This window comes from Falco peregrinus, chromosome 4 (genome assembly GCF_023634155.1).
Source record: "Falco peregrinus isolate bFalPer1 chromosome 4, bFalPer1.pri, whole genome shotgun sequence".
Classification (NCBI taxonomy): Eukaryota; Metazoa; Chordata; class Aves; order Falconiformes; family Falconidae; genus Falco; species Falco peregrinus.
In genome coordinates, this window is record NC_073724.1 from 100,720,039 (window position 1) to 100,743,437 (window position 23,399).

Sequence of the window (23,399 nt, forward strand, 5' to 3'; positions counted from 1 at the left end):
TTCTTGTGCAGTTTTTGTCATCTAAGTATAACTGTCCTTTAGATTCCAACACAAGGAAGTGTCATTTGCCAGTTCCTGATGCCACTCTCTCTGCATATTCCATTTCCAGAGCCCCAGAAGGACATAAGAAGAACTCATTTCCAAGAGTTTATGAAACAGCTCTGATAAACTAAGTCTGTTATTCAGATAAAAAGTTGGTGCCCCTTAATGAGTTGGATGAATATTTTTTGGATAGAATATTTAAAGGGAAGGGAATAAGGGGAAATGATTTATGCTTATCAGAACCATTTAATGTTACTATACCAGAAATATTTATATTTTGTGAGTCCTTTAAAACTTTTATTTTAAGCAAATGAACATGCATTATTTTTATCTGTTCCCTGCTCAATTAATGATTTCAAATCTTGTAATTTCTACTTTTATGGAAAAAAAAAAAGTGATGAAATTACAGATCAGCAGACAGGTGATCCAGAATTTTTGTATTTCATGAAATAGTGTCACTGTAGTGTATTCAAAGCAAAAATAAACATCAAAGACATAAGTATTTATGGGAAGATGAAGTCTCTAGGAGACAGGCACTGTAACAGTTTTTCTGCCCTTTGCGATACAGAAGACTGCTACAACCACACCTGTATGTGTCCCAGCTGAGGCTAAAAGGTCGAGGGCCATGAGATGGACTTGAATAAGGCCATAGAGGTTTTTAATTAGAGGATTTTAACAAGTTTCGCAAATAGATGATGATTACAGCTGTGGGTGAGCTCCTGTGGCAGTCCAGGGCAGCAGCAGTTATCTCCATGTGCTCTGTGCAGTGTGGACAGCTTTTGAATGGCAGTTGTGTAATGAATTGGTTCAGCAGGGGCAGGCTCAAGACCCTTTTCTGCAACTTGCAAAAGCAACCCCATCTTCAGGGAAATTAGTGTATAGTTTGCACTGCTGGAGCAGCAGGCAGTCTGTTCATACAGAGAACTCTAGTTTTATAAGGGAACATATTCAAAGCTAAGCCAAGGCCATGTAAATCTGCAGCATGTAAAACTAGTAGCCCAAGTTGCATAACCTGAACAGTTGAAATGTTATTTTACGTCTTCTTGGTCTGATTTAGATTTAAGCAAAATACCTGGCACAACCAACGTATTAGTAGAGTGAAACAAAAAGAAAAACCACATGAGTTTGAATCTGCTGATTCAGATATTTTATTTCTAAATGTGACAGGTTTACCACTCTGTGTAGAGCTGTAGTAGCTGGCACCACTTATTAAAGCAATATAGATTTTTTTATTCCTGCAGGAAATTGAAAGTAAGTTCTCCCCTAGAACACTGCTGAATTGCAAAATACTGAGACAAGCGTCGAGTCAAGGAGTGAACCTGGCTCATGTCATGCATGTTTAGGTCTTACACTGTAATAATCTAAGAATGCTGTGATGGATGATTATATACACACAAGTGCAAACACACATACATGATTTTAATGATGAACACCAGGCAGATGTACTAGGTAGGTAATGAGAATGTGAAGGGTATTATGGTATATTGGTTGTAAGTCTTCCTTATATGATTTCCCCAAAGGCAGAGTTTTAATAGCTCCTACATGTTACCCGTATGCGTGTGAGGAGAGGTGTGACTATAGATCTCAGGGTATTAAGAGTGTGCAGTTGAGTGGCTCTGTGCTGGGCAAGGCAGAGGCTGGAACAGCAGAAGCTTTTTTAGCTTTGGGGGTATATTTGCAAGATTTGCCTATGCACTCTGGGGGAAAAGACAGGCCAAATTGATTCTTTGAGCCTTCAGCTGAACCATACTGAACATCTGAAGAGGAATCCACAAGAATAAAAATACCCAACAGTTCTGGCTTCTCCTCCAAAGAAAAAAAAAAAGGGGGGGGGGGGGGGGGGAAGAGAGAGGAATCAGGGAAATCTATTAGCTTTGGGGAACTCACCTCAGATGAAAATGCCAGACTGAGAAGCTGAGATGAAAATGCCAGACTGAGAAGCTGTAGTGGAGAAGACAATTAAAAGTCTTTCTCTGGAGAAGAGGTATCTAGTGGTGATGAATGACTACACATTACCTAGGAAGAAAGGTCCACAGAGAAAAAAAACAGTGAAAGATGTTGAGTTCCCCCCAGTAGGGAATGGTCTGTATCAAGAAGCAGGGAGGTAAACTAACCGTGACTCAGATGTCATTATCTCTACAATGCCTTTTTTCTACACAAAAAAGGTTACTCTACAGTAACTGTGTTTTCTGTTGCTGACTCCTGGTCTGTAGCTCCTTACAGAACAAATCTCTTAAACTAGAGGCAGGGGGAAGGGGTCACTGTCACTCAAGGGACAGCAGCCCAGCACCCCTGCAGAGGCAGAGGCCTGGATGAGGTGAGGATGAGGCGAGGGATCGTGTGTGCCCTTCCTCCTCCTGGATCCCTGACTGACCCATGAAATTGCATCGCCTTCCTCTTTTCACTGTGCACAGCTACCACTCCTGTCCCCCAGAATCTACTTTATGGCACGATTCCTCTTCACTTGGTGCAAAGCTCCCCAGATTTCTCTCAGCCAACCTTGCCTTCAGATTCGACTGTAAAATCTTGTCAAGTTCAGAGTCAGTTAATTTCCCAGGCAACCCTCCTCCTCTTTTTTAAATACATGCATCGCATTTTCTGTTCTTCAGTCACACAGTATCAGGCTGTATTTGAAACATTAATCGCCCTTGTTAATGCACATGAAATGCCTAATTTTGGTTAATACTGTGTTCTGGGAAAGAGAGACAGTCCTTTGTATTATTTGGTCTTTTGAAAATTTGCTCTTGCTGTTGTTTTCAAAGTACTAACACTGTATGTGATCCTGGAGGAGTTACTCCACTCAAACTAATTTGATTATTTTAAAGAGAAGGAAGAGGGTTTACAGGACCAAACTCCCAATTCTTATCAGTCAGATACAACAGCGGTTCAATAGGAACACAAAAACATGGCTTAGTTTTGCTCTCCAAATTGTCACTATGTGAAGACATGCTAACATATGATAATAGACATTATTATGATAAGAAGAGTTACTTGTCACACAATTTTAAACCAGCTCCAAGCAATATTGGAATGCAAATTTCAACAGCCAGTCTGTTGAATGAAGTCTCCTAAATCTGTATGTACTTACACTGTTGGCACATAGTGCCAAATTAGCAAGGGAAACACCTACATCATCAGGAATAATTATATGTCTGAGCTATTACATCATCTAACATGTCTCTTTCTCTTCTTTGTCTCCCTGGTGGGAAACTGGAAGGGAAGAAGAATATTATACCTCTTGCTACTGGAAAACACTAAAAAGTTTCTGAAAATTCAGCTTTGTCTAAGATCTCTGTTCAGGACACTTAATTTTTGAACCAGTAAAGTTTCTCAGTATTGCTGTCACCACAGGTTCCATAGCAACCTTTGATTTTTAATTGGAATAAATTTTGAGTAGGTTTTATGAGAATTATTTTGAATCTTAAGTAGGGTGACCATAAATGTGTACAGACACAACTGTATTGAAGAGCTTGGTTTGATTAGTCATTGGGTCCAACAGTCTTCCGCTTGAAGGCAATGAAAAGGGTTTTCCATTGATGTACTCTAAATAGGAATCCAGAGTAAGTTTTTTTCTGTGCAGACTGTGCTGCACTGTTATGAGGATGGCAGCAAGAAATAACTTTCTAGCAGAGTGGGATACGTGAAGGCCCAGACTGGCAAAATAAATGAAAAGTTGTAGAAGACAATGAAATCCCAGGAAGTGAAAGGACATGACTATTGAGAGCTAAATGGATAGGCTGCAAATGGAAACTGTCCAAAAATCACAGGTGATATGACAGAGGACAACTGAGCTTTTGTCCTCTCCTGGAACATAGAGCTTTTCTAGTAATTCTTGCTGAATTGAGTCTGAGGTTCAGATGAAGAGATGAAGGGCGCTCAGCACACAAGAACTGCAGGGAACGGCTGGCATCTACAGTGCTAGTGGCTCGTTTGTCCTGGCTCCAACCAGGAGCAAATTGAGTCCCGGCTAATATGTACAGCTTCCTCCAAGCGGCTTGTTGGCTCTGAGCAGGAGGACGTGAAAGAGATTAACACTCAGAGAGTTTCACTTGTGTCTGAGGTGTCTGTCTGTGTTACATCTTTCCCCTGTATCTGAGAGTCAGTTGGAAAGTGTCTGACCTGTGGGTGTAATGGAGTCTGTGGGACCATTGCTGCTGCCCTCAAGGCAAGACTGATCTCATCCTGGATTTTTTATAGACAGTCAGAATGTCACATTGGCATTTCTGCATTATTTTGTATTTCTTTTTGTAATGCAAATGCTTTGTGCTCCCTGAAAACGTACGGAATTTAATTATTTATGTTAAATAAATTCAAGAGCAGTTTAACTACACTATAACCTGGCTTTGCTTATACACAGGGCTCACCTGCTCCTGGCAACCAGCACTCCTATTTTGGAGGCCAACTTTCCCACTGCTATGTGCACAGGTAGCACCAAGTAAGAGTTAATTTGGTGCGCGAGAACCAGCTGTCCCATATAAAGGCAGCTCATTTCTTTCATTCACCCAAACCATCCTATTGGGCTAGGCCATTGAACTCTGGCTGAAAGTGACCTTGATTTGCCTACTAGGCATCATCTGCATCCTGTTAGGTTTAATAAGTAAGTAATTCATTCTTTATCTCGGTCAGCTTTCTCCATCTGTTTTCCTGATTAAATTAAGGAGTAGAGATTTTCATTCCAGTGTTTCTATTTTACTTGTATTCTATGGCTCTAGATTAAACTTTCTAGCACTGCTTACATATTCTGAAGTTCTCTTTCATATGTCCTCCATTTCGTAGGATGAGAATATAAAGAAGGCTTTTATACACGTGGGACAGCAGAAAACAAGTCTGTTGTGATGTTCAAAGTTCAGATGTTCAACAGCTCACCCAACTACCCACTTGAGACAGGACAGATCCATTGCAGCAGGTGCTGAGCTTAAGCCACATATTTTGTCAGATGTTTCCTTCTTTCTAATGAAGGAAACTTCTTTGCAAAAGCTCTTGGATGCATTTTTACCATGCTTAGCATTTCTGTGAGGAGGAGTGTACTTCCTTAGTCTCATGTATTTTTAATTAGCTCTTAATTATGGTAATTTCATGTTCTGCTTGCATGTGGAAGAACTGAAGCTAAGAGCTTCAAATGAACCAGGATCTGTCCCTGCATTAATACTGTTGCAGAGACTGAATTACAGGCAGAATGCTTTTTCTAAGAACTAGATAATGTTGTCTCTGGGCAAACCTCATGAGTAAAATGGTTCAGCCAGTTAACGGACTAAATAAACCAGATAACAATAATAATGATTATGATAATAATGACATCAACAACAATAACGAAGATGATGGTGATAGGTTGTTCCAACTAGAAAAATAAAATCAATGCAAAAGTTTTAAAGACAGATCTTGTACAGAGACCTTGTTTAAAAATAAGTTCCTGTCTGAAACCATCAGTTTGGGAATTGGGTAACTAATGGGAAGAGTTTGGCTGCTTATGATACTGCAAAATTCATGTTTGAAAGTTGGCTTCTATAAATTACTGGGTTTCTTCAAAGCCCTGTCACAGACTCAGATTGACTCAGAGCTGAAAAAAATTTCTTTTTGTCTTTGTCCCTTGTTGTCCTTGCTTATGACAAGGGTCAGCATTTTAGAGTACTTTGGAACTGTTTGAAGTAAGCTATTGCCTTGTTCCAGTGTGTTAATCAGGACCTTGTAATTAAAAGAAACCTCCCAACAATGAACCAAGGGCTCCATGGCTCCTTGGCATGCTGGGTGGTTTGTTGCTGTGTTGTTAAAGTATTTTTAGGTTGCTGATGGAACAGCTTAGCTATCCAGGAAGAAAATAGCCAAGTTGGCTAAATGCCTTAGTTACACACTTGTATAACACAGTAGAGAAAAGGTTAACAAGGAACTTGATGCTTCCTGGTGCACTGGCTGCTGAGAGAAACGGTGGATTTTGGGGAACTGGTGGCATTCATCACTAGGGCTCTGACCTTCCAGGTTCTAAAAATGTTTGAGTGAATTAAATATATTATTTAAAACCTGAGCAACAGCATAAAATGTAAGTAGCATGTGGCAAGGCTAGAAAAAAAAGATCAAGAACAGCACACTTTTACGGAATTAATTACTTAGTCATGCTTTCTGTATTACAGTCATCGAGATTGTAAAAACCCAGGAAACCCTTCCTAACAGTACAAGAAGCAAATATGACCATCATTTAAATATTTGGAGAAGACTCCAGGAACCTAACTTGCATATCTGGCTATAAGTCCTCTTGACAAATGTGCTCCCCTTTTTCCTGGAAGCCCATCCTTCCTGTTATTTCACCTTTCAACACGTGTGTCTGCAAGGCTTGAGGCACCCAGCTCTTGGCACCCTCCGGCAAGACTAGGTTTTCAGACACAGCATCACCTGGGCAGTAGATTAAAATCAAACCAAAGGGAATACATTTCTCCCAGGGTACCAATTAATTATGGGAATTCAGTGAAAGATGAAAGTCAAAGATTTAGTGAAAATATAAATAAAGCAGGAAAATTCATGGAAGAATGCCCCAATGGAATTAGAAAATAGTGTATTCTGCTTGCAGCCTCTGATTTAGGAAGACTCTAAACTTCAGGTTGCCAGAAGATGGGAAAGTAAAATAGAGGGAAATTTTTTCTGTATTCGTCCTGTTTCCTGTTCCTCCTTAAGCCACTTGGAGACAAGAGAGTTGGTTAGATGGCTTTTTGGTCCGATCTAATGCAGCAGGTCCTACCTAACAACTTTCTCTTGAGAATGAGATTCAGAAATCTGGCTCAGAATCTTGTCCTGGATCTTTCACTGTTTATTTCCAGTGTATCTAGTTTTATTTTAAATTTTGACATCTCATCTAGTATCCTTTAAAATAGACATATTTCTTGCATTTTATCAGCTGCACTTTAATGTCAGTATTAGAAACTCCCTTAGTCACCACTGATAGTACTGAAGAGATAACGTCCTTGATGAAGGTTTTACAGTCTACCTTATGAAACAGGGTCTTATTATTGAAGAATACACATAAACAGGTTTTGCTTTTATGGATGTAATCTGTTGTGTGTTTTCTGCATGACTGCATGAGAAAGAGGCAGAGTGAAAATTGTAGGACCTTTCTCATCTTGTGGCAAAGAAATCAGACTTTTGGGGCAAAGGACAGCGGTGTTGTAGCAGTACGAAAGCAGTAACACTCCCAAGTCCTACAGAGAGTATTCTGTGCTGAGGACTCAGTACATTGGTTTAGCTTAGCAGCATATTCAGCTCTTGGGCTGAGGAATTAATCTTCTCAAAGGCTTTAAAATATTGTTAAAAATAAACCAGGATCACTTAAAACATCTTTTCAGGTGGTGATTGTTAATCTCCTCACCTCTGCATCTAGTGTCCAGGCCTAATTGCCTTGTATGACCCGGTGATGAATTGGTTTTATGAATGGTGCTGTGCCTGGATTACTTTGCAATTGCTAACCTAAATATTTGCAGGGAGGATTACAGGGCCTGCTTTGTATTATGTGGAGTTGTTAAGACTGAGGTGCCTTAATGTAACTGATACAGCAACATGCAGATGTGCCTACTTTTTCCTTCTTTTTTCAGTTTCTTTCTTTCTTGTTTTTCTGTGCTCTGACTACAGTAAAAGATTTGGCATGAACTGATGGTAAATGAACTGTTATTTAATTTTTCTGTATTTTCAATTCAGTCTGAGCTAATGAAAAGTAGTGGATGAACATCCCTGAAAGCCAGCTCCTTTATTTACAGAACATATACAGCATGTGAATCGTGTTGTTTTATTAACATGCCTAAACCCAGATCACGAGTACGAGCATGTTACTCCTACCAGTGTGTTTAGTGTCCAAGCTTTCTTAAGCCTTCTTTGCTTTGGTTGAGACTGCTGGCAGTGGTTGTAAAAAGTAATGGTAGTTTCCAGAGAAGGAATGGTTCTCTGAAAATGTAACAGATTTCCAACTAGCAGCAATCAAGGGCAGCAGTTTTGCCGCCACCATGATCTTCACCAGATGCTAAACCAAGACATGATTGAAATGTCATCATGGGGAACATAAGTCCTTCCCATATCTGCCAGAGGGACAACACAGAAGGGCACAAGCCATTCAGGAGGTTTCTGGAGTGCACTGAGGATAACTTCATAACACTGGTGACCAAGAAGCCAGGGAGGAAAGGCACACAGCTGGGCCTCCTTATGCTTACAAGCAAGAAGGGTCTGGTTGAGGATGTGAAGGCTGGGAGCAGCTTTGGCTGCACTGACAAGTAGTGATGGAGTACAAGATCCTGAGAGGAGGAAACAGGACAAATAGCATGGCCTTCAAGAGAGAAGACTTTGGCCTCTTCAGGAATCCTCTTGGAAGAGTCCCATGGGAGAACATCCTGGAGAGAAGGGAGCTGGTTGACTTTCAAGAATCACCTCTTCCTCCAGGCTCAAGAATGGCCCAGTCCAACAAGCAGGCAATCAAGCAAAGATGACAGGAGGCCTGCATGGATGAACAAGGAGCTCCTGACAGAACTCAGACTTCAAATGGGAGCATACAAGAGTGTATTTGGTTTGCACGCATGCTTTTGGCAGTGCGGGGCTACAGGGTGGCCTGTGTGAAGAAGGCTGGGACTGCCCCATGCCAGACACAGGCAGTTCCAGCTGGCTCCAGAATGGACCCACTGCAGGACACAGCTGAGCCCATCAGGGAAGCTGGTGGTCCCCCTGGGAAACGTATTTAAGAAAGGAACAAAACACTGCACAGACAGTGAGGAGTGAGGAAAAAAAGTGTGAAAAACAGCCGCATGAGCACCAAGGTCAGAGAAGGAGCCGGGGGGAGGTGGTGCTCTAAGTGCCAGGGCAGACATTCCTCTGCAGCCCAAGGACAGACCGTGATGGAGTAGGTATTCACACTGCAGGCCATGAAGAGGACCATCCCGGAACAAGTGGATATTTCCTGAAGGAACTGCAGCCCTTTGAGAGCTCACACAGAAGTAGGTTCTCCTACGAGGAACTGCATCCCATGGAGGAACCATGCTAGAGCACGTTGACCCTGAAGAACTGAAGCCCATGGAGAGGACCCATGTTGGAAGAGCTCTTGAAGGACTGCAGCCCATGGAAGGAGCCACTCTGGAGCAGGGAAAAAGTGTGAGGAGGAAGAAGCAGCAGAGACCAACGGCAGTGGACTGTCCAGAACTGACCACAAATCCCCCATTCACCTGCAGCACTTGGGCACAGTGGGGTAGAAGAGTGGGGAATGAAGTTGAGCCAGGAAAAAAAGGGATGGGTGGGGAGAAGGTGGTGTTTGACCTTTTTTCTCACTATCCAAACTTACTTTAATTGGAATAAATTTAATTAATTTTCCCCAAGTGTAGTCTGTTTTGCCCATGACAGTAATTGGTAAGTGATCTCCTTGTCTTTACCTTGACCTATGAGCTTTTCCATCTTATTTTCTCCCCCGTCTTAAGAAGAGGTAGTGAGAGAGTGGCTGGGTGGGTATCTGGCAGTCAGTCAAGGTCAACCTACCACCAAGAGGTAGAAGCAGGGGCAGGTGACCCAGGAGGAAGGCACAGATACTGTCCAAGCATGCAGGGCTGGAGTTAGCAAAGACAAAGCCCACTGGGAATTGAATCTGGTGAGGGTCATAAAGGACAACAAAGAAGTGTATCAGCAGTAAAAGGAAGACCAGAGAAAATGTGGGCTCACGGCTGAATATGGCAGGAGACCTGGAGACAAAAGACATGGAGAAGGCTGAGGCACTCAGTACCTTCTTCACCTCAGTCTTTACTGGTAATCCCAGCCTTCAGCAATCCCAGGCCCTGAGTGGGAACACATGGAGAAAGGAAGACTTATCCTCAGTAAGGATCTGTTCAGGGAACATTTACATAAAACTGAATACACAGGTCCATGGGACTCTAGGGATGCACCTATGAGAGCTGAGGGAGCTGGCTGATGTCGTTGCAAGGCCAGTCATGATGATCTTTGAAAGGTGGTGGTGACTGGGGAAGGTTTCTGAGGACTGGAAGAAAGTAAATGTTACTCCTGTCTTCAAGAAAGGCAACAAGGAGGATCTGGGGAAACACAGGCTAATCAGTCTCAGCTCAGTCCCCAGGAAGGAGATGGACCAAATCTTCCTGGAGGCCATTTCCAAACATACGAAGGACAAGAAAGTGATTTGGAGTAGTCAGCCTGGATTTATGAAGGGGGAATCATGCCTGATCAACTTGACAGCCTTCTACAGCAAAATGACCAGCTCAGTGGACAAGGGGAGAGCAATGGATTTTAGCAAGACTTTTGACACTGTCTCTGATAACATGCTTATAGGCAAACTGAAGTATGGACTAGGTAAGTGGATAGGTACATTTAAAACTGGCTGAAGTGCTGCATTCTAAGACTTGCAATCAACAGCATGAAGTCCATCTGGAAGCCAGTCACCAGTGGTATACCTCAACCATCAGTACTGGGGCCAGTACTGTTTGGTATCTTCAGTAATGACCTGGATGATGGGACAGAGTGCACCCTCAGCAAGTTTGCAGGGGATGCAAAACTGGGAGGAGAACCTGATACACCAACTAGACCATCTGACATATGATGAGAGACTGAGAGAGCTGGGACCAGTTATCCTGAAGAGAATGCTCAGGGGATCTTATTAATGTGTATAAGTACCTGATGGGAAAGAAGGGGTAAAGAGGATGGAACCAAACTCTTCTCAGTGGTATCCAGTAAAAAGACAAGAGGCAATGGGCACAAACTGAAATAGAGGAAATTTCATTTAAGCAGAAGAATAAATGTTTTCTGTGGTGAGAGTGGTCAAACACTGGTGCAGGCTGCCCAGAGAGGCTATGGAGTCTCCATCACTGGAGACCCCAAAAAACTCTTTTCAAAACCTGACAGGACATGGCTCTGAGCAGCCTGCTGTAGCTGACCCTGCTTTTAGCAGGGGTTAGACTAGATGATCTCCAGAGGTGCCTTCCAACCTCAACCCTTCTGCAAGGGAGCTTGGACTGCATGATCTCTGGAGGTACCTTCCAACCTCAATCCAGCCCTCTATTCTGTGAATAGCGGGTACTCGCATCTAAGATACAACTCTGCTAGACCCCACCCAATTGGACACTTGTCCAGTTTCTGGGCTGAGATCTCAATAAGTCAGATATTTGTATTTCACTTGGTAGTGATTTGAAACCTCTTTGTCACAATTGCAGATGGTAAAAATTGTTTTGGGACTAGGAAGTCATTTTCCATTGAGATATATTTGCCCTGTTTCTGCTTTGACATGTTTAGGTAACATTAGTCCCTCAATCCCACTGATTTTGGAAAAATATGTGTTCATAGTTTATAGCACAAACCTGGATGCAATAGCATAGAATGAAAGCAGCAGAGTGAAGCATTACACTTCTAGAAATGAGGTCATTAGGCCTGGATAGTCTAATTTACTGGTAATTTTGATTCAGATTATTCTGACTGGTTGGTTACTGACCTTCCACAGGTTTCTCTTGCTGTTTTGGTTGCTTCTGTTCTAATAAATTCCTGAGATTTGCATTAAATAATTTTTTTTATATAGGTTTGCTCTGTTGATTGTCCTTTGTTCTGAAGATTATTCTCCACAATATTCTACACCAAAACCTAAACATTGCTTCTGTATTTTGACTAATTCACATGTTGGATGTCAGCATCTCAAATTATCAGTTCAAAATCTGAAATGCTCAAAATTTAAAGGCAATTTCTGAAAAAAAAATTGAAAATATTATAACAGGCTTCATACACACAAAAGGTTTAACTTACTCAAGTTTGTAAAGTACTTGGAGATTCTGAGATTGTAGATAAATTCACATACAAATATAATGATCTATTGTCCTCTAAGAAGGAACCTTCAGTTACTGAATTGCCAAAACTGACCTGGACTTTGGTGCTAGTCTTGCCAGAAAGTTAAGCATCATATAGCTCTTTAAACTTTGGCCTGTTTTCTACAACAGCATTTGATATCCTAATCAGAAGCAAAGTTTCATGGACAGGAATACCAGAAACTGCAAGAAAAGACATTTATCACATTTCCGTCTCTGTTATTTTTAATTTTACTGTGTGATCTGAATCCAAATCCTTGTCTTTGCACTTGTGAAGCGCCGGGAGATAGACTTGTGACAGGTAGTAGTATCTGCATTTCAGTTCTAAAATTTCAAACCACAAAGCAAGGTGTGTATTTTCTTAACTTCCTCCCCACCCCAGGACCATGATCAAAATCAACGTTCATATGGCAACATCCTAGATGAGCACCCTGGTGAGTGATTTCAGACTAAGAAAATTACTTGAACTGAGCCTTTATGGCAACCTGTACTGAAAGCTATAAAGAAGCAGAGGAAAGTCCCCTGAACTTTAGCAGACCTTGTATCTAACTCAGGAGGCTTGAAATGGTAAAAGCCCAGCCTTGCATGACAGGAGTACAGCTGTGAGGAGCTTGCTTCCTCCTTTTCACTGAAGGCTTTGAGTGTAAGTCAAACATTATGAAGTTCTGTCTTTATACTCTCGTATGGTTTATATCCCTGGTACCAAGATCCCAGCAGAGCTTTCAGTTAAAATGCATGTAACTAATAATTAGGAAGTCAATAATATCTGAATTTCAAATTATTGCATGAGACATATATGAAGCCTCATACTTCATTATAAATTATTAATTAGGTTTTGAAAATTATCTTGGATATGTAAATCTATTATTAAGGAAATCTGCTGGCATTTCTACTTTCAAGAAATGAATGTAATATTGCCATTAAAAATTCTCCTTGTGATTATTCACAGAATAATTCCAAGAAATGTAAGACAGAAATTAATTTATCTTTGGATTAGTGTTCTCTTGCATACACAATTGCAGTTATACTCCACATCTTGCTACTCTAATTCAGAAAAGAATGCAGTTGGAAGTTGTTATTTCTGGGAGATGGGGGGTGGGGGTGGAGAGAAGATCAAATCACATTCTAGCAGATCTTCTGTTATATATTACCTTGTCTACTGTATAGGGGTATACAGCAGGGCGCTGTACAGGCCCTTCTGACTGGAGAGCACAAAGCCAGGGGCATTCTACATTTCTGTATGTGATGCCAGGCTCTCAGGGTAAGTGTGGGTCTCTAGGAGAGGGCAGTTACTCCCTCTACTAGTACGCCAGCTAGCAAAAGCAAGGAAGCACCAGTCCCACCTTTCTGGCAGGCGTGTGTCTGGTGTTCTGCGCTGTGCTGTTCTGCAGCTGGGATCACTCGGCTCCCCACCTGCAGTGCCTTCTGCACGCCCGGTGACTTTCCTGTGGCGCTTTGCAGCTCTCAAAGATGTAATTATGCCTTTGATTTCTGCCTTTTTCATTTGTTACAGTAAATGACCAGGTATGATCTTGGCGTTTGGTTCTGCTGCTGACACCTGCAAATAGAGCTGGGTGGTAAAGTTTTGAGGTTTGTTGTTATTTTCATTTTTGCGGATATGGATTTAACATGTGCCAGTCTGGGTCATCAATTTTGTCCATGCTGCCAGGTGCAGCTTGATCAGGGTAAATTCCAGCTGATAATAACCAGCTCACAGTTTGCACAATATTTAACGAGAAGTCTTTGCTTGCAACTTTAGGTTATTTTTGCCTTGGCTGCTTTATTTTACTTTCATCAGAACTTTCCCCAAACCTTTGCTTTTGTATGGTAAATATGTAGGAATGCTGCATATGAGACTGTTCAGCACAAAGATTTTAATGAAATGCTCCTGTAAATATGCTTCCTTCTCTGTTGTTACAGTTATTTTAAGTGTATGTTTAACTTGCTGATTTCACACACTGCTGTGCAGCTGTTTGTTATATATTAACTAAGACTCAGTCCCGCAAAGTACCAGCTGCTTCTGGATCACGCTGAGTCGCTTTCCCTCCCAGCAGTTTTCAAGGGCTTACAGGGTGCTCAGCACCTCGCAAGACTGAGCCCCGAATCCAGGCAACAACAGGCTCTTTCAAAAACCAAACAGGTTTTCTGGAACAAGGTTCGTACTGTAACTGGGCAATATTTTGTGCAATGGATTTTCTTTGATTAAATCTTATCCAGAACAACAAATCTTGTAGTTAATGGCTGCTGGAAGACATAAACATTTAGGTATATACAGTGGTAACTAATTACATGTTACAATTATAGCTTTATTAGTTGTTCCAGTTAAGTGCAAAACCGTGACTGAGACTAATGTTTAATCTTTTGTGTGTTGGCTGCAGTGTGTTTTGCCTCTCTGTTAAAGGTTTTTAGAGTTGCAGATAATCTGTGCAGTTCATCTAGCAAAGCCATTTGGGCATTATTCATCACTGAGCTTAGGCACTACCGCTTTGTGCACTGTGACTTCAAGGAGATCTCACCAGCCATGGCACTGGGGGGGGCAGATTCCCTGGCATTACCCCAGCTTTCTGGAGCCCCCTGGGCAGAAGCCCACCCAGCCAGAGCCGAGCCGCTGGTGGCTGCCTGCGTTGGTGCCTGGTGACTGATGGCACTGGGCTAGAGCACCATCCGCCACCGTGAGTCAGGCATTTTGAAAGGTAGGCTTTACCAAAGGGTACTAAGCTGATCCGTTGCCTATGTTTCGGGAAGCCAGGAGAAATATTTAGTGGCCAAATGTATCTTAATGAGACCAAGATGTGGTGTAGCCTGTGCAAACCACAGAGTTAATTATTACTCTTTCTCTGAAACTCGTTTTGGGAGAAAAGTGTGGCATTGGTCTCTGTTGTAAATTCAGATGTACCTGGCACAGAAGTGTTGTAACATACTGTTTCTAATAAGTTAATCTTGCTGGTTTGCATGCAGATAAAGACCATTATGATCTTCCATTGTTTGCAAGGAAAAAGACAGGACCTGAAACCTTGAAGTAATAGGGTTTAATTCCATCCACAAACAAAGAAAATGACTTCCAAAAAGGCAGCCCTTGCTTTCCCTGTTCAACATCCTGCCACGCTAGGTAAGCAAGGAGACACCCTTTATTTTTGGCCCTGGTATCACCCGCACACAGTGGTCATTAGGAACTAAACTAAACCTGAGTCTTGCTTTCTGACTATACTTAAGATTGGCCAAGGACCAAGGCACAGTTCTGTCCTAGGGACTGTTGGAGGAATCTCACTCTAATTCAAATACACCTGTGTGTTAATATCTTTTCAAAATAAGTGATCACACTGTTGGCCGTTGCCCTTACTCCCACAATTTAACTATTAGTTGTGTACACATTTGTGTGTGGATTATCTCATGAGATCAGTGTGATTTTAAGCACACAATAGTAGAGAATCACATACATAAAATGTTTGCAAGATCACAGCTCTGGCGGTGTACTCTAACAAACCAGGGTGTGAAATTGGTATGTAAGTAGACTAAGGATTAAGCAACTTGCTGACTGCCGGTTTCCTCGGAGTAATGGTCAAGTTGGCTGCTGTGCTTTTGTGGGGAATAAGCGAAAAACCCAAACAAAACTGAGCTTTGAGGAGTCTTTAGTAAATTAGAGACGTTTCTGTGTAGCTTTAAGCACTGTTAGCTAAGCTGGCAACACTAGGAAGTTAAGAGTTGTTTACCCATTAAAAGCAAGTGGGGAAATAGGTAGAAGTTTAAGGGAACAAAAGCAGACTTCTGATGCCAGTGAAGTATTTTCCAAAACCATCAGCATAGGATGAAGGAACCACGTGATCCCCTGTAAGAATATTGCAGCAGAAATTAGTCACAAGTACTCAGTATCCTCCCTGGGAAAACAGCTCCGGGTTTAGGGGAAATGAGCCTGGGGTTGGTTGTATGCTAATTGCTTCTCATTACTATGTGTTAGCAAAGCTGTTTAATACTTGCTGGATTTCACTCTCCTCTCATTTAATACCAGGTTAAATCTGGACTAATAAGGTCTCAAAAGCTTAGAGGTTCCAGTAAAATGAGATTTGGTTAAAAATTACATGTTTGTTTCCGCTAGTAACAGTGTTGCAGCTTTGGTGCCCTAAGCAATGGAGAAGTAAGACTGGTGAGAAAACAGAACACACTTCGTTAGGATGTTGAATGATTTAGTAGAAGTTGCTGAGTCTTACTGCAAACCTTAGGAAGGGTTTATGTCTCCAGAGAGCCTGAACTCTGTCTGTCTCCCTTTTCTTAGACTTCGGAACAATGAAAAATGCAGTAGTCAATTTTGAATAATTTCCAAGTGTTTGTATAATCTATTTTCCTCAAGTGTTGAAAAATCAAGATGTGGAATATTGTCTTTGGAGCAGGATGGCTGTTACTTCAGTGCTTCACAGGCAGCAATATCTGTGATTCTGAGAGCTGAACACTGAATGGGAGCTGTTTATCAGCTGAACTATAGTCGGATTTCTGATAAATTAAGCATCTTCTCTTGGCCCAGGATGGTGGAATACAAAGCTGATGCCAGTCAGCTGAAACTGGCATGTTATAAAGGTGCACCTCTGACCCTGTGGTTAAAACAATTATTCTGGAAAGTATTTGTGGCTCTTGAGGACTTTCAGAGTTAAAGCTTTCATGTACATCTTGTCCCTGCTAGGAAAATTACCAGATGCTGACAGGGGGTGTCACCAGTGGCTCAGCTGAACATATGCTGCATATGGCTTGGCTGCAAGTGCCGGACAAGGAGGCCCTGTTCCCTGCTGCTGCAGAGACTGGTGAAAACAGGTTTTAAACCAACTGATTTCAGCACAATACTAAACGTTAGCCTCTATGCAGTGTTCATCCTACCAATGAGACTGAATAACTGTTCAAGCATAGGTCGGCCTGCCAAAATTTTTGGTGCATCAGTGAAGAGATAGGTGGCATCTTTACCGAGTTATTTTATAAATGGCTTGTGTTGAGGTACACAGCGATCCCAATATCCTTGCATTGAGGCTGTATTTGTGTTATTTTGTGGTGAGGCTGGAATTGAAACTGAATCAGAAACTGAATGCAAAGCAGATTAAAATCTCTATCTTAACGGTTGATTTTAATCTCTGAATTTGACACAACAGTGCTTTGTATAAAATTCAGTTCACTGTTTTCTGGAGAAAGCATTTTTCTGCTTTTCCAGAGAACACACTTTAAAATAATCCCTCTTTGGGATGTTGCCGCAGAATTTTGTGTTTGTTTGTGTCTTTATTGTGAACCCGCTACAGGCAGCCACCCAGCACCACCACCTGCACACCCGCCTCACACTCACCTGTCCTGGCACCCTATGGCTTTGAAACAACACATGGGGAATAAGCTGAGGGCAATGGCACGTTTTGCCAGCTCTTTCCAATTCACAGCACTCCTGGGCAGCTCCTGGGGCAAATTTTGAGTCTGGAGCCATTCCAGGCGTCCTGTTGCTTGTGGAAGGAGTTTCCACTCACCTTCCTGCGCTTCCCTCCCTGCCGTTGGATGCTAACTTCCACCTTCTGCCCTGCAACAGCTCGGGTGCAGCCGGGGGAGCTGGTTCAGCTCACAGCCTGGCAGGAGAAAGCAGAAGGCATGTCCAGCATCTCTCCCTTTAGGTGGTGGCATGCTTTTAGACTGGCTGGAGCCATCACTTCTACCTTCATCCGAAGAGACCAGGTAGATTGAAGGATACGATGTGAACAGGAGCAGGTGGTCTATGGCGGAGGGTGGGGGGAGCAACAGCGTCTCTGGCTCAGTGTGTAGTAACAGGAGAGAGCAAAGCAGCCGTTACTGTCCTGGCACAGAAACAGAAAGTTTGCTGAATTATGTTGTGAAAAGGGAGAGGTGGGAAGAGATCTGACTCAGGTATTTAGCATTGCTTGGACAAAAGACAGTTCTAGGACAGAATTGCTGCAAACTGTGCAAAAATTGCTGTGCAAACTTTGATATTGGAGCTGGAAACATGGCTTACATCTCCAGCTTAGTATTTTAATTCTGTACCCCAGCATCTTGAGGTAATGGCTTCTAAGGTTTTTCTCAGTTTTTCTTAACCTGAAGTTTAACAAGGTCTTTTTAAAAGGGACAGTGTCACTGACAGGAGCTGAAGCGTCCATTCTGCTGTTTGCAATGTTTAGGCAAAGACAGCTCACCAACATATATTAACTTTTGTAGCGCGGAAATGTGGAATCTTTCAGGTTCGGAGCTATCCTGTGCTTTTATAAGACATAAATTATTAGCCAGATCTGCAGACTCCCGTTTAGAAGATTAATGGGTCATCATCAAAACAGGCAATTGAGTCTTGAAATGGGCACTTTAGTCTGAACTCCTTTCAAAAAGCTGGAATTTAAGGTTTGTCTTCTGCATGGGTAGATAATGGATTATTTTCTCCGTGTGTACACTTTTTATAGCTCTCATCACCGTAAGCATCAAAGTGCTAAAGAAGCACTGATGGATTTGTCCTTGCAAGCCTGTAGGTTATAAGGTACTACTCCTATCATCACTTATTTTACACCTATGGCACTTAAACTGAGAAAAGTATGCTGAACTGCCAAGGTTAGAGAGAAACAAAATCCAGAGTCTCCCTTCCCCAGCCTCAGCCATAAAACCATCTTTCCTGCCTAAGATGGGTGTTCAATTTTTTTGATAATTTCCTGTTACTTTTGGGGCTGCTAAATCCAGAGTTGTTTAACCTCTGCTCGGTGGAATATGGGTGTCTGATCCAATGTGACCATAAAGGTCTCTTGGGGCACTGGTTCCACCACCATGTCGTCGTGTGTGTCCCCCCCCCTCCCATTTTAGACAATTATGCCATTTGGTGCCTTAGATATACATAACTAACTGCATCTCAGGCTACTAAAGTTGGGGTTTTGTCCATGCTGTTCTAACAGGAAGACAGCTGCACGATTCCAATGCTCTGATCTTAAAAAAATCTTCTGGTTTCCCACCAAAATCAGACTAACTTGTGCAGCTGCAGTATCTTACAGAGGCAGTCAATATATATTATTTGCATCGCTTCCTAGAAATAATTATAATATTACAAATAACATCAAGCTGAAAGAGATTTCTTTGGCTATCCTGCTGATAAAAGGTATGGTAGTTTTTAACAGGACCAGTAAGCTAGCCCAAAATTTATAAATTTGTATGTGTCTGATTCCATTTCCAGACAAATAAGTTATGACTAAGCAGCACTGGGTGTCTCCTGCATCTTTAAAAACAGGTAACTTCTTTTCCTGCCAAAATACATAGACATTCTGCTTAAAATTAATCATCCATGTTTTAAAAAAATACTCTTGGTTTTAGTCTTAATAATGAAGAAGATAATTAGTTACTGCAACACCAGAGAAACAGAGAGGTGACTATTAGCTAAAGGCTTATGATTGCTTTCAAGTTTTCAGGCATGCTAAATTCAGAGCACAGATTTTATTGAAAAGGCCAAGCACGTAAACATTGTTGTGGCACTTCATTGTTATCCACTTTGCTCAAATTGTTTTTTCTAGCTTTTCCATTCCACAGGATCCTTTGATAGAGTAAATTCAAACAAAAAGTAGAAGTTATTGACAAACTGGAGGTAGAATTAGCAATATTTTTTGTTGTTGTTGGGTTGTTGTTTGTTGTTTTTTTTTTGTCTGAAAAAGAAAGAGAAACACACAGAGATGGTAATTCGTCTTCTGGCACAAGAAATGTGCCCATGAATGTTAATTTACTTCAGACCATAACAAAGACAGCAACTTTGTCATTGTAAAAAGAGACTAAACAAAGGAAAGTATTGATACTAATTGAAAAAACCCAGCCCTGTGTGGTTCTTGAAGCACATGAATCAAGACTGCCTAGAAGCCTCCTGACAATAACAAGCCCCAGTGCTTCCCCCCAAATGCTACCTGTTTCTCCTTCTCTTAATCTGAGTCACTCACTGCTCTGACCTCATGAACGTATCAAGAGCTGTAATTGTTCAGGGCTTTTTCCCCTGGCCAGTATGGAGTTAACTAAGGTGCACAGCTGCACCAGAAGCAGTTGGGTATTTCTGTTGCATCATGCTGGGCCTATTATTCTACTGAGACCTGTTATTTTATTATAATAAGCATCAGAAGCAAGATGTTCCTATATAACTTTGCATAATTTCTACTGATGTGACGTAACTCCTAATGAAGTCCACTACCTGCTTCACTTTTAAAGCATTTCCATCTTTTCTAACATCTGATGGACACTGTACCTCTGCAGTGTTGCTGTGCCCCTGCTCCCTCCAGCACAGCTGGATGATTTAAGTGAGGGCTGGGTGCTGCTTGTGCTCCCTCCCTGAGCTCAGGGAGAATTCCTCACCATTGCTCAAAAATCAAATAAACCCACGCGCAGCCCCTTGCTACAGGGCACACCCGAAAATGCATGAAGTGTGCCAGCTCCTGTCACTCCAGCCCCAGGTGCAAACATCTGCTTCAGGGGGTCCTCAGCCCTCAGACTCTCGAGGCCCTTTCTCGGCTCATTTATTCTTCCATTGATTGATTTTGGCCTCCCGGTTGCATAACAAGGCACCTTCATATCCTCAGGTCATTTTGGAAGGACAGTTTTGAATAGAGAGGACTGGAAAGCAAGGTGATTAAGTGGGTGGGGAAGAAGGCTGATAAGGAGCTCTTAATAGTCACTTTTACATGCTATTATTTCTAAGCAAGATAAATAAATACAGAATGGCTGTAGGGCCATCAGACACCACAGCCAGGGGTGTGACACAGGAAAGAATGGCAGGTAAAGCAGAGAAGGAAGGGAAAGCAAATGGCTGCAGAGTGGGACAATTCCAGCTCTCTGAAATTGCACCCTTTCCTCCCAGATAGTCCATATCACTTCAATGTACATCCATCTAACAGAAAATCTAATGCAACTCTTTTTCAAGACAAGAAGAAAAAGAAAAACATTCATGTAATAGGCCAAAAAAATAGATGTTTTTGACTAATCTCTTTTCCTTCCTATTTCTGTCTACTTTACGTCTCCACAGTCTTTTTCCTTCCTATGTCTTACACTTCGTGAGACACAAAATAAAGGTGGAATTCAGCCTTCCTAATTGGTAACTGGAAGTCTTCTTTATGTTTAAACACAATGATCTGTTTATTGGAAACTGCTCTTCTGTAGTACCAGCCATCTCTTCATGTCATGCTGTCTGAATAATGCCTCTTGAAGATGGGGGAGAAAGAATAGCATCGCAGTCAGACCCCGTGGGGTTATAAATAGCATTCTAGCAGCCTGAAAGGCTGAAGCCATCATTAAGCTGCATGCAGCTGTAGTGGTGTAGGTGGGTGAGTAAGAGCAACTTGGAGATGGGATAATGGTAACCTGGTACACAAGGGTCATTTTTCATTGATGGCGTCACTCCATCGGGCTATTGTGTTCTCCCTCCACTGGGTCTCTGTGTTCAACAGAGCTGAGCAAGCTCAGCAAAACAACCTCGGCAAAGCACATTGAAAAGAAGATTAGAGAGGAAAAGTCTTGTGTGTGGTGATTTTGCGATAAACCTTTCTCAGTTTGGTCAGTAATTGCCTTTATCGGCAGCGGAGTAAATGCAAGGGGAACTGGTCTTTGGGAAGCAGCATACCAGGTTCCTGTATAGGGGCAGCGATGGCTTTCACTGGGCAAATTAAGAAGTTAACACAGCAATTTAACCCAAGCTGTCCTTTGAGTGTTTTCCTTAGCAACGTGATTCATTTTCTGGAATGGATTTTTTCAGTGCCAAGACGACAAAGGTCTTGAATTTGGAAAATCCCCTTCAATTTATTATTACTGATTTGGTTGCAGATCTACACAAATGGAAAAATCCTACATTATTTTCACACAGTTTATATATAAAGCAGATGAAAATAATTAGCAGCCTATGTCAGTTTGTGCTTGCATACACAAACACACTACTCTTCCCTCATTTCTACACTGAATAAATTGGGATCGTGATCTCGCTCCCAGTGAAGTCAGTGGGGGAGTTGCCTTTAACTTCAATGGATATGTGACTCAGCTTTAATTCCCCCTGTGGGACCTGTCAATGTGTAAAGATTCCTTGGAGGTTAATTGCTTGCAGAAGAGTCTTTGCCGGGGATGTTAAAGGAAGGTGCAAATTGCAGAACAGGAGCTTTAGTTATGTACTGCAGCCTGGAAAAGACACTGCTGTTTAAAGCAAAGGGATCTCTTATTTCAGTAATCCCGCATTTTAATAATTAAATTTGGTCAGTCATTAATTTGAGTATGTGTTTGAGAGTCACTTCCTTTGCCATCTTGCCCAATAGCTGTTGAAGCAGGACAAATGCTTTTATATTTTCCTGAAATTATTCCTTTGGGCTCTTTTTAAAACTACCTTTAAAAAAAAAAACACAAACAAAGCAACCCCACGCTGCTTTAAAACAGGCTTTTAGAAAGTATTTATAAAAGAACCACGAAAGAAATAAGAGTTGTGGGAGTGGAAGAGAGAATTTCTAAGTAGAAAGAATCATTCTCATTTAGACTTTTCAGATTTGAGTGACTTTATCGCTGTGAAAGCTAACAGATGTATCACTACCTATTAAAAGCTGGGTGGTGGTGGTGGTGGTGGGGTTGTTCTTTCATCATTAAAATTCTATATTCATTCTCCCATGTCACATTTTTTGTAATCCTTTCCCACCTGTATTACACTGTGAATAATCCTTCTCATTCCTTGTCACATGCACATTAAACCTCTTTTAAATTACAGACTTAGAGCTTCTAATACAAGCATTTCATTTTTGTTGCAGTAAGTTTGATGACCATTGTTATATCACTATTAAAAATCTCATGCATATACCAATCTAGAATTTATTCTTGGAGTTGTTCTCTTCATCGATTACTATACTTGGTCAACCAGAACATGCAGTGCTAGCGCTGCCTCTCAGTTCACTGCAGTTTTTGTTACTCATCTGGAGTCAAACGATCAGCCTGTAAATAACATGGTATACAGCTCAGTTTTTCAGAAATACCTGTGAAAGTGTGATGAATTTGTTCTTTGTTACACCTTTTCAAGCCTTCCCAGTGGCACATAGTATCAGTCCTCCGAAGAAATAAAAAAGCTGGAAAACCCACCAGGAATGCCACTTCAAAAGCACCTTTTTAAAATCATAAATTTAGATGAATTTTTTGCTTTTTTAGGACTGTAGAAAAATCTTTGTATAGGAAGGACTAATGGGAAACTTTGGTCTGCAACTTTGAGGAAACACTGTGGCTTGTTTTTCTTCAGGTATTGTAAGAAACTGGAAAGTGTTCAAGTTTATAGTCAGAAGAGTGATTTGCCATCTTTCTCATGGCAGTCCTGTTGGTAAATTTTGCTTTGCATCATTTTACTAAACCTTGGTGTGACAGCACCAGAACACTATATATTCTTCCCAGCCTTGAAAAAAATGGTAATTCAGATTAAGAAAAGATTTGGGTAGTTACTGGTTCCCAGTACAGAAAGTTAATCCTGCTCTCAGACACACTCTTCGGTGTGCTGCATCCGTGCTCTGCTAAATGGTACGCATATGTGGAAGGACAGACTCTTGATTCAATGAAGATGCAAAAATT

The 23,399-nt window shown here is 41.6% G+C and overlaps 1 protein-coding gene across 4 annotated transcripts in view; it reads left to right on the top strand.

Annotated features, from left to right (window-relative positions):
* Nucleotides 1–23,399, top strand: part of SPATA13 (spermatogenesis associated 13) — a 161,054-nt gene that overhangs the window by 84,774 nt on the left and 52,881 nt on the right. Inside the window, exon 1 of one of the 4 annotated variants that reach the window (XM_027789368.2) lies at nucleotides 13,870–14,001. The exons of the other annotated variants lie outside the window; for them this stretch is intronic. The gene's annotated coding sequence lies outside the window, so the exon portion shown is untranslated. Of the gene's footprint in view, nucleotides 1–13,869; nucleotides 14,002–23,399 lie in introns of those variants that run through there. 4 annotated transcript variants of the gene reach the window in all.